General features: G+C 36.6%; 1 long non-coding RNA gene across 1 annotated transcript; it reads right to left on the bottom strand.

Annotated features, from left to right (window-relative positions):
- Positions 1 to 7,788: 7,788 nt before the first annotated feature.
- On the bottom strand, positions 7,789 to 8,359 carry LOC118485585. Its single transcript, XR_004876830.1, has 3 exons — positions 8,341 to 8,359; positions 7,980 to 8,068; positions 7,789 to 7,886 (listed from the first exon to the last, which is right to left on the bottom strand). It is a non-coding gene; the product is annotated as an uncharacterized LOC118485585 (long non-coding RNA).
- Between the last annotated feature and the right edge of the window lie 3,356 nt (positions 8,360 to 11,715).

Below are 11,715 nucleotides of genomic sequence, written 5' to 3'. Positions count from 1 at the left end.
AGTTTATATGCCTTAGGTAAATTACCAAAATGCCCTTTTCATACATAATTGGTAATTAAGCATATGTAACCCAAACTTTTGTCACTTAGCTGATTATGCAACATAATTAAACATGTTTAGGCATATAATATTTGTCATAGGACTAGTTAGGCAGTCCAAACGCGTTTTATGCGAACGACGCGTTAAAGTAGCGTAAACTACCTAAACGGATCGTAATGGGTCGTAAGCACTTAGGTTAGGTTTCCTTTTAGTATGTAGGCCTTGTTAAACCATATCATATGAGTTCCCACACTCATTTGGTTTACGAGACTTCATCCTATCCGATCTTCCGATTTAGGTCCCGATTTAGGTCTGGTTTATTTATGTAGTTATCAATATTAGGTGCCGTTTGATTCCGTGCTCCCTCTAGCTTTCTTGGTAGTTGTTCAAGACTTCTAAGCACTCTCAAGTGAGTACATAGTCCCCTCTTTTACTGTTTTCAACTGTTTTGGGGTGAAACATGTGTACCTATTTGTTATGTTCTTGTTTTCAAAAGTATAATTGATTATACATGCTAGTACTACCTTTATACAAACTGAATGATTATTTATGGTTTAAACTCTAAAATTTTCTTAAAGATTATAAAATAAATGTTTGGAATAGTACTTATTTGGTTCACCAGGCCGGTTGGTAGTATGATATAGCGTTATAGGATTTGACACCCCATTCCTGTTGTCATGGAATGTCTGAAACCAATTTGTTGCTCCATCCAAATAGGGATTGCCTTTGTGGTATTTCTATAGTCTCAAAGGTGTATTTTTATGCACTAGGTCTAATTGAATTCTTAAATCACATTATTTTTGTATATTAAGTTATACTCCCAAAAGTATAGTTTGATATGCTCTCATATGGGATATTGTACAAAAGCAACATATATTTTGTTAATCATTAAAACATAGTTTGATATGTTATTTTCATAATCTAAAGCATAGTTTTAATATGTTATTTTCAAACCAAAACATAGTTTAATATGTTATTTATAAATCCAAAGTATACTTTTAATATACTACAATAAAACCTATGTATCTCACAGGCATTTTTATGTTGACGTACCTATTTTTACACATGTTTCAGGTGCTGCTTTGTGATGATTGATGATATATGCCACACTTAGGATGGACTCGTGCCTTAGCGACTTCAAAACTTGAAAGATAATAGTTGTACTTATTTGATTGTATTAAAACAATGAGTTCATTTATTCAATAAAACAAAATTATTTATTCCATGGTTGTGAAACAATGATTCTGTTACAACACTCCCCGATGTTTCCGCCACGTTTTGTTGTTTTACGTGGTCAGGGTGTGACAGCGATGAGGCGGAAGACCAGGTAATTCCTCAGGAAATACCTCAGGAAGGTCGCGTACAATTGGTATGTCTTCTATCTTCCTTTCTTCCGAGGATGTATCAGAAACGAGGGCTAGAATAGCAATGTGGCCCTTTTGCAAACACTTCTGGGCCTTAAGGAAAGAGATGATGCCCACAACAGCACCACTCTTGTCGCCACGAATTACGAGGGGTTCTTCACCAGAACGAGGGATGAGGACAATCTTCTCGTTGCAAAGAATTTCCGCTTGCTGATGAGATAACCAATCCATCCCAATGACAACGTCAAAACTACCCAGAACGATAGGAATGAGGTCGATAGAAATGGTCTGATCGGCAAGGACAAGCTTGCAACCCTTAACTACATGTGTGGCCTCTAAACTTCTACCATTCGCTAACTCTACGATGTGCTTGGTGTTCAAAAGTGTTGGAGTACGCTTAAGCATCTGACTAACTTTTAAGGACACGTAGCTAGTATCGGCACCCAAATCAAATAAAACAGTAACAAAGAAATCATCCAGAAGAAACTTACCCATCACAACATTGGGATCGTTCCTTGCATCACCCTGACCAATCACGAACGCACGACCCCTTGCCCCATTACCATTGTTGTTCCCCCCATTGCCGTTTCCATTACCCTGATTGTTGTTGCTGTTCTGATTCTGATTTAGTTGGGGCAGTCTTTCTTGAAATGGCCCTCAGCACCACATTGAAAGCACCCTTTGTTGTTACCTTGTGGTTGCTGCTGCTGGCGTTGATTTGGTGGGGCTTGCTGATGTTGTCGGTTCTGATTTGCTGGACGCTGACTCCTGCAATCCCTTGCAATGTGCCTAGGCTTGTTGCACCGATGACAGTTGCCTTTATTACATGGCCCGCTGTGGTGTAAGTTGCAGCGATTACATTTGGGGTGATTCCCCTTGTATCCACCCTGACCTTGATTGCTAGAAGACTGCTGACTGGGGCTCCTGTACTCGTCTGTCTTTCGCTGCTGGGATTGAGCTGAAGTAGAACCTTTGCCCAAATTTCCATCCCACTTGCGCTTATTATAATTGGGAGCATCAGAAGTAGTAGCGCTAATACGTTTGGGCAGCCTCTTCTGCTCAACTGCCTGATCCGTGAGACGATGAGCCAACTTGATGATTTGTTGAATGGTGCCAAGATTAGCTGAGGTTACGTTGCTCTGAATCTCTAGTACAAGACCCTTGAGGTACAACTCAATACGTTTGATGGGAGGGTCCACCATTGTAGGACACAAGATGGCCAGCTCGTTTGACCTCTTCGTGTATGCCTCGATCTTAGACCCCGTCATCTTCAAATTGAAAAATTTCACCTCCAGCTTGTGGATGTCGTCACGACTGCAGTACTCTTCTTTGATCAGTTCCTTGAAGTCATTCCATGGGGTGGCATTAGCAACCGCCAACCCAAGCAGTTGAACATGTGCTTTCCACCAGGTTAACACAGCACCTTCGAGTATTCCAGTAGCATATTTCACCCTACGATCACCAGGGCATTCACACATCTCAAAAACAGACTCAAGCTTCTCGAACCAGTGAAGAAGACCTACAGCTCCTTCTGTGCCGCTGAAAGTACTAGGTCGGCAATTCATGAATGTTTTGAACATGCACATTAGGAGGCTGAGCATGTTGACCTGTTGCGCGAGAATAAAAGACAAGGTTAAGCACAAGATTGGGTTCACGAAGGTAGGATCTAAACGTCCTAAGATGGGTTGATATGGCAGGTTATACCTCCTGCAGGGACAGCTGCGAGTGCCTCAGCAACTCGTTCATTGATTAAAGCCGTCAACTGGGCTTGAGTTAGGTTGATACGTCCTCCGCGTCTGTTCATGATCTTTACAATAAAGCAACGTAAGTGAGGAAAGTGTCGCGAAAGTGCGTAAGTGTGGGACAACAGTAGAGAGTAAGCACACAAGGTTCAAATAGCAGTTATCACGTTAACTAATGCACAGTGTGAACTATCTAACCGACAATATAACATAAATCATACCACCTATTGTGTCGAGTCTTGCACATGGAGCGAAGCGTCGTTGTGGATCGTTGAGCACTGTATAGGTTATAGTCTGGTTTTACCAAAAAGCTTTTCCCTTTTTAAAACCAAGTTCACTATAACCAATGGCTCTAATACCAATCTGTCACACCCCCAAAATCCACCATGCGGAGCATCACCGCTTGGAGGCGTGACATGACCAGGATCGAGCCACCAATCATATTGAACAACGTAATTAAGTAAATAAAACCAACCACAATACAATTGGTGACCAAAAGTAAGTTAACCAAGCTCAATTTAAACAACGGAAGCATAAGACGTTAAACCAAGTCATAAGTTCGTAGTTCATAAGTTTGAAGACCCAAAACATAAGTTTCACAAGTTCATAAAGTTTATTTATTAAGTGGGGGACATAACAGTTCGCATCCCACAACGACCACCTCTTTGTGCAAGCCCCAAAGCATCTAGCGACCTGCAAAGCATGTAACAACGAGTCAACAACAAAGTTGAGTGAGTTCACGGTTGGTTGTCCATTTTAGAGTTGTTTCCAAAAAACATAGTTTAATCTTAATCAGCTATCCAGCCGTGGGGGTTACAAAACTCTATATATTTACTGGACTAGAACTCTATCAGCGAAGTCCATCCCTTTATATATATTTTAAATATATATATTTATCAAATTTTATTTACGAAAGTCAACCTCCGATACTTGGTGTTTTGTTACAAAAATTATGGAGAAGTTTATATTCGAAACACAAGTTATAAAATATACTTGTAATACTTGTTTTAGAAAAATATTTTCTAAGCGTTGGGATTTTAGAAAATTTCGCCAGAGTTTCCTTTGTAAATGGAGGTGTCCATGCTTACTAGCATATCATTTTCTTTTCAAAAATGCATTCAAACAATCAATAACAAGTTACTAAACAATATTACACTAGTCAAGTGCAAAATAATGCACTTTATATAATAACATGAACTTGGTTTTTAATAAAAACGCGTAGTAACTTAGTGGGTTTAGTTACCCTCCAAAGTGCGTTTACTTTTGTTAAAATTTCATTCTCGGGATTTTAGGTGTTTACAACTTGTAAACTCATTTTGCAAAAATGTGTATTTATTGGATCTTCTTGTTCTAAAAATATTTCTACGCTTATTTTGTTACTAAAATAGTGTAGGTTTAACAAAAGTCATAACCTTTCAAAAATCATCTTCTACTCTTGGTTTATTTAGGAAAAACATTTGTAAACCTCGGATCCATACGATCACCAACTTACTTTATTTACTACTTTTCCAAGAAAACATATTGTTACCAAGTTCATGCTTAAACATGGAGGTGATTCTTTTATGGATAACACTAATCACCTCCTAACTTGTTAACTTAAGCTTTTAATCTTATTTTAACAAGTTTTGTGTTATGACCAACATCAAGATTAACAAGCAATCATCAAGTATCAACAACATAATCAAAACAACTTTATTTTATCAAGAGTTCATCTTATTTCATCATCATGTTTAGCTTTATGTGTAAGACTTTTGTTCATGATCTTTTAGTGTTCTTGTATTTTCATCATAACATAACTATTAACCACCATAAATATAACATATAAGAAGATCAAAGAAGCTTACCACTAGCTTTTAAGCTAGGGAAGAAACACTAGAGAAAACGGGTGGATAAAAGGAATCTAGAGAGGTCCTTGACAATCCATGAGCTCCACACTTCGTGATTCACCTTGGTGCACCTTGTAGTGAGCTTAGAACACTTGAACAAAAATCAAAAATTGATGGTGGTGGTAAGGGAGTTTCGGCCGTAGCCTTTAGTGGAGAGTGGGAGAAATGATTTTGTGGTATTTGCTAAGTGGAAGGTGATGGTGGTTATAAGTACACTAATCTTAATATCCCTTGTCCAAGAGCACATGCACCATCAAATCATAATCTCACCTTTCCAAAAGAAAGATTGTAGAGGATAAGGATAATTTGAAGTAATTTAGGTGAGTGGGTCCCCTTGGGGACGGTTACTACATGAGGGGGGGTTATTTGTAAATTGTGGGTAAATAAATTAATTAGTGGGAGTTTAATGTTATGTCTAGTGTTTAGCGTGTACCGGGTATTGTGTAAGGTGTTATAGTGCTCGGGGACCATAACTAGCTCAGAAAAAGTGTACCAATGTTCTTAATAATATTTTTGTGTTCCGGGTAAAGTCCGGTTGTTCGGTTCGGTGTTGTTCCGTTAAAGTGCTTAATTAATCCGTAACGTGTCCTATATATATATATATATATATATATATATATATATATATATATATATATATATATATATATATATATATATATGTAACATTTTTAATTTTCAACACTCAGGAAAGTATAACGGACTATTTAGTAACTTTTCTGTACACTACTAGTTTGTTAACAAGCACATGTAAGTATAACACCGAAATCAGAGAGCAGTTAAATGATTCAGCAAAGTCATCAAGCACTTTAATTATTATTAATAAATTGTACGGATACATGGAATTATGAGGGTTGTCACAGATTTTTTTATGATGATCTAGTCCAAATACTATAACAAATGTTCATCTCCTAATCAATAATTCAAGTAACATTAGGACAAAATTTGTGAACAGTACCTCATCAAAATCAGCAGATGCACCAATGGGTGTTGTGAGTGCGTACTGAACCAGTTTCATGTTTTCAGTTTGCTCATTTATCTCGTCCATGTCATCAATATTCCTGCACACCCAAAAATTAAAAAAATGCAATAGAAACGTAAACACGAAGCTCTAGGTCATCAATCCTTACCTTGCCGTCAGGTAATAGCACCACAACCGTCCATAGCTGTGATCGAATCCCTAGTCACTGCTGAATCCTCGCCACCACTTCACCATTGCATGTTATCATCTACATCCGCTCATCCATCATTACATACATTAGGGACATAAATGAAGGAATGGAATTAAGGTTTCATAGTTTAAGAAATAGGTTTTAGAATGATTGTACAGAACACATGAGGGAAAAGGATTGCCGAATGTGCATTAGCCTCTATATCATGAATCAGGCCAAACCCCCCCCCCCCCCCTCAACACACCCTGTGATGCTTCCCATTTTGCTGCACTGTTATGGTAGCTCATTGTCATCATTTCCACTGCCCACAAAGAAGCAAACAAAGACAAAAAATAGGTATTTCATTTATAAATCCTCATAAGAACTACCAAATTAGTACAAAATGATAAACTATAAGAGAAAGAAAACAATTTAGGTTACATACCTAGTAAAGATTATAACCGTGGGCGTGTAGCGGGAGAATGTGACCCTTCTGTAGATTCACTACCAAAATGAGAAAACTGATGGTCAACTTCCACTTTCCCACGCTCAACGTCTTTACATGACCCTGCGAGCTCAAGAGCCAGTTTTTTAAAAGCCGACTCTAATTCGTCTGCAAGTCTTTTTCCACGTGCTTTCACAACTTTTGAATGCAAAGAATGGTCTTTTCAGTTGAAGTCCCTGTGTTATTCTTGTCGGTTTGATATTTTAGTTATAAATTTTTCGCATTCTTCACATACCCAATCACATTCGAGAACTTTATTTATCATTACTTTCATGCAATAGCTATCAAAATGTCCAAAAACTGACAATTTAACAATTTATTAATACAAAAAAATCCCATTTAATATCAACAAATAGACTTACGTGTAGTCAGCACCATCAAGACATCTACATCATATAGCAAGTAAGTCCTCACGCCCTGCATCTCCACATATATCACACATTTTACCCTGTCATCAACAAATATATTAGCATATTACACAGTTGAATAAATGTATTTTTAGATACTAAATAATGCCAAAAGCACAACTAATACCTATAAATTTTAAATATTAAAAACTGTAATATCAGGAAACAGGATGTGGAAGTAAGCAACTTTAGGGAGCCAATGATCCCACTACCACTGAAATATCATTTGAAGTAGTGTATATTTCTTTCTACACTTTGAAATCGTTAGATTGAATTGAGTGGTGTTTTTAAAATAACGAAAGTAAGCTTGTTCACTAATAGAGCGAATAAATATCATATCTAGTCTAAGTTCCCGTTTGCTACACGGGTGGTCTTACAATAAATTATACTACTTTAAAATGTTGACCTAAATGTTTAAATACCGGTACCGTACCGTACATTTTTTGTACCGGTATCCATATTTGGTGAATTTCGGTACCGATATCGTACTCATCCAACTTAATCATCTTATTCATGACACCAATCTTCAGAGCTGTGCAGAGGCATTCGCAATGGCACCTGCTTAGGTTAGCAACGGCACCAGCTTCCCAGCTTGATGCTTCTCCATAATAGCTGCATAAAAGACCACAATATCAATCAATCCGCCATTAACAAACACTCAAAAATAGACACGAAATTGCTCAAACAACTTACCATCCGAGCCACCAATGTGCTTCCCACCTATGAATACATTAGGAACAATACTCTGACCGGTCCACTCCTTTAGAGCGGATTGGATTTCACCTCCATCACCTATCAAATCCATGCATATTACATCTTCAAATGTTATGGATACAAACACTGATATGAATCAATTCATCGAAAGAGTCAGAAGTCACTACTTACTTTCTTCATCCAGTTCGATAACCTTGTAGGACACGTTAAGCTCGGAGAACAGTTTCTTCACGCTCTTGCAATAGCCACACCAAGTCTTGCTGCCAAATTCAAGTTAAAATTTCTTAATTCCTGATCAAACAGCATTATTCATCAAGACAAACCAAGAAAGATAGCTTTGCATCTATACTTTCATGATTTGTCGTGAAAAAGGAACTTAACTGTTCTTACAGTAACACTTGTTATAGGAATCAAGTTGAATTCCTAATTGCTGATCCAAGAAATTATTATAAATCTATGATAAACATATCATCATTCAGCAAGATAAACTAATCGAAAATGCTTGTTAATAAATAAAAACTATAATACTCACCTTCTTTTGGTTAGGGGTGTTGTCGGATCTACATAAAGTTGAATGTCGGACAAATAAGGAACATAGTATTGAACAACTGAATCACTTTCATTCAACACAAGAGGAACTCCAGCTCCATATGCACTCCATTCCTTTAAAGACTCCCAAAGATCCCCAAGTACAAAATATGGGATGTAATCGTTCACTTTATTCCTCCATCCCTTCATGCTAGTCTACATATATGATATATCAAATAAATCACCAATCAAGATCGTGTTTTTATGCCACTCAACAAACTTAATCATAAGTGTTAATGTATTATCAATAGCCACATTCAAGTATCTTGAACACTAATATAAACACTACTTTACTTGTATGCAACTTTAGCATCATCTAATTTCACAGCATCAGATGTTGAATTAGTAAACTAATGTTAACTTTCTAGTAGAGCTAACACATCACATGCAAAATCATTGACAATAAATAATGAACCACAATGATCAATTATTACTCAAAAACAAGCATTGTTTCCTAATCCAGTCAAATTCATACAGTACAAATTTTGTTAACGACCCATGTAACCAATCATCAAAAAACACAGAAACAACTTGCAATTTCTTCATTATCAAAGTTTTTATTTTTTCTTGAATCTTGTTTTGATACATTTTAATAACTACCAATAATCAAAAACTATAAAAATCACATTTTTATAACTACCCATGTAACCGATCATCAAAAAAACACAGAACCAACTTGCAATTTCTTCATTATCAAAGTTTTTATTTTTTTCTTGAATCTTGTTTTGATACATTTTAATGCCTACCAATAAACCAAAACCCAAAAAAATCACATTTTTATAACTACCCATGTAACCAATCATCAAAAAACACATAAAAACATGCAGCTCCTCCTTCATAAACCATTTTAACTTAAAACTTGTAACAATACCTTAGGGAAATGCTGAGCTGTAACAACTGGAGTCGTGTGTTAATTGAACACCCTACCTACACATCACATTGATTGTTTAAGAAGACCGGAAGAAAGTGAAAAAGAACACTAAAAACACATCACATTAATTGTGCAGAGAAACACGATGTGAGTGTAATCAGCCATAAAAAGAGATGAATTGGAGGCAACTGATCAAACACCTGGTAGGCAACCACTTTCTTAGATAGTTCTGACCCATTTAAGAGGCAACTTAGACCCTGAATTTGACATAAACACAAAAACAACTTCAAAACACAATATATGAAATAGTATTACATATAAAATGGGTGGCAATTGATCAAACACCTGGTAGGCAGCCACTTTCTAAGACAATTCTGACTCGTTTAAGAGGCAACCTAGACCCTGAATCTAAAATAAACACAAAATCAACTTCAACTTCAAAACACAATATCCGAAATAATACATATAAAATGGGAAGCAATTGATCAAACCCATGGTAGGCAGCCACTTTTTGAACCCAATGCAAAAACACAGAAACTTTTTTGTCATTTAAATATATAATATAACATCATATGAAACATTAAAGAATTTTGTTACTTGTCCAATTTTCACTTGGCCAGAGCATTTGTGTTGATGTGAGAGGGATCATCTCTCTTAATATGACTACAAACATATCAAACAAATTTCACAGAATCATCAGCTATTGTTTGAAATTAATCACTCAAACGTTACGAAAGAGATTAGGTCACTGATTCTTACCAGATTTTAGCGAGAGAAGAATAGACAGAAGCAATCAATTTGGAAGATAATGATCTCAATCCGGTGTTCAATGCCATTTGGGTGTATAATAACACCAATAAACACACAAATTAGAACAATGAACTGCTTAAAACTGCCTTAAGCTGACACAAATAGAAATACATTAGGGTGTATAATAACACCAATAAACACACAAATTAGAACAATGAACTGCTTAAAACCGCATATAAAAAAGAATTAGCGGCTTAATCAACAACAACAACAACATACAAATTATACAACCAAATTAGGGTTTTCTTATAACAAATACAAAATCACAAACAGAGACGGAAACCAACTTACCTATGATTCAATTTCGAAGGATGATGATTAAGATAAATCAAAACAGGCGACTTCATTGTTCCTTTCCTTTGAAACCTCCGATTAAAAGCCCTAAATTGTATATAGAACGTAAAATTGGAAACACTTCCATAATTTCCAAAAACATCTTCGGGTAATTGATTAATTATTCAACCTTTCATATATAATCAAAGGAGACTTTGAAAGAAGAATGAAGGAATTGTGAGGCGGTAAGGAGAATTGAATGAGAATAGAGAGAAATGGCGCCTAAAAACACAATTCTCTGGCCAAAGAGCATTGCCACATCAAGGTCAAAAAGTCAACATTATTTTGCTTTAGTATAAGAGATTGATATATATATATATATAGGGGTCCGCTAAAATGAGAACCACATCGAGTTGTAAGAACCGTGAGAACTACACCGTACGGGGCGAGGTGGACCAAATTTTTTTTTTCACAAACATAGATGCGTGTATTATAAACACATTTGTAAAAAAAAATTCAAAAAAAAAAAGTTTTTGAGCATCACAAGTGTGTTTACGGGTACCGTAAATTTTCCGGTAGGATTTACAGTACCCGTAAACACAAACTTGTGGTGCTCAAAACTACACACACGACATTTTTTTTTGAATTTTTTTTTACAAATGTGTTTATAATACACGCATCTACGTTTATGAAAAAAAATTTGGTCCACCTCGTCCCGTACGGTGTAGTTCTCACGGTTCTTACAACTCGAGGTGGTTCTCATTTTAGCGGTCCCCTATATATATATATATGTGGGAAGGCTAATTGGGGAACACTAAAAAAGTGGGGAACAGCGGGGAACCGACTCAAACGAACTCCAACTGGACTCATTCCAGCGGCGTTGGAACCGGCTCGTCGAACCCTAACTAAGATCTTTTAACCCTAAACCCTAAATCCTAACTCCTAAACTCTAAACCCTAAAGCTAAAAAAGAAGGCTAAAACCTAAGCTAAACCGTAAAATCTAAACTATAAACCCTAAAAGCTAAACCCTAAAGGCTAAACCTAAAGCTAAACCCTAAGCTAAACCCTAAACCCTAAACCTTAAAGCTAAACCCTAAAGCTAAACCCTAAAAGCCAAACCCTAAAGCTAAACCCTAAGAGCCGGCTATTGAAAGTCCCATTAATGAAGGCCCAATTGTTACTGATTTGAATTTTATTAGCTCATCAACTGATAGCCCAGGTATGTTTTCTAGTAATGGTGGCCCAAATGAAGATAAAAGCCCAAATCAGACAACAGTCTTGCCTACGGCAACTGTTGCTGTACCAGTTTGTGGGAATGAACCAAGTGGGCCTGGGCAGAACAATTTGGCTCTTGAACTGGTTGG

This window comes from Helianthus annuus, chromosome 13 (assembly GCF_002127325.2).
Source record: "Helianthus annuus cultivar XRQ/B chromosome 13, HanXRQr2.0-SUNRISE, whole genome shotgun sequence".
Taxonomy (NCBI): domain Eukaryota; kingdom Viridiplantae; phylum Streptophyta; class Magnoliopsida; order Asterales; family Asteraceae; genus Helianthus; species Helianthus annuus.
Note: the sequence above shows the minus strand (reverse complement) of the source record. Positions and strands in the feature narration are given on the sequence as shown.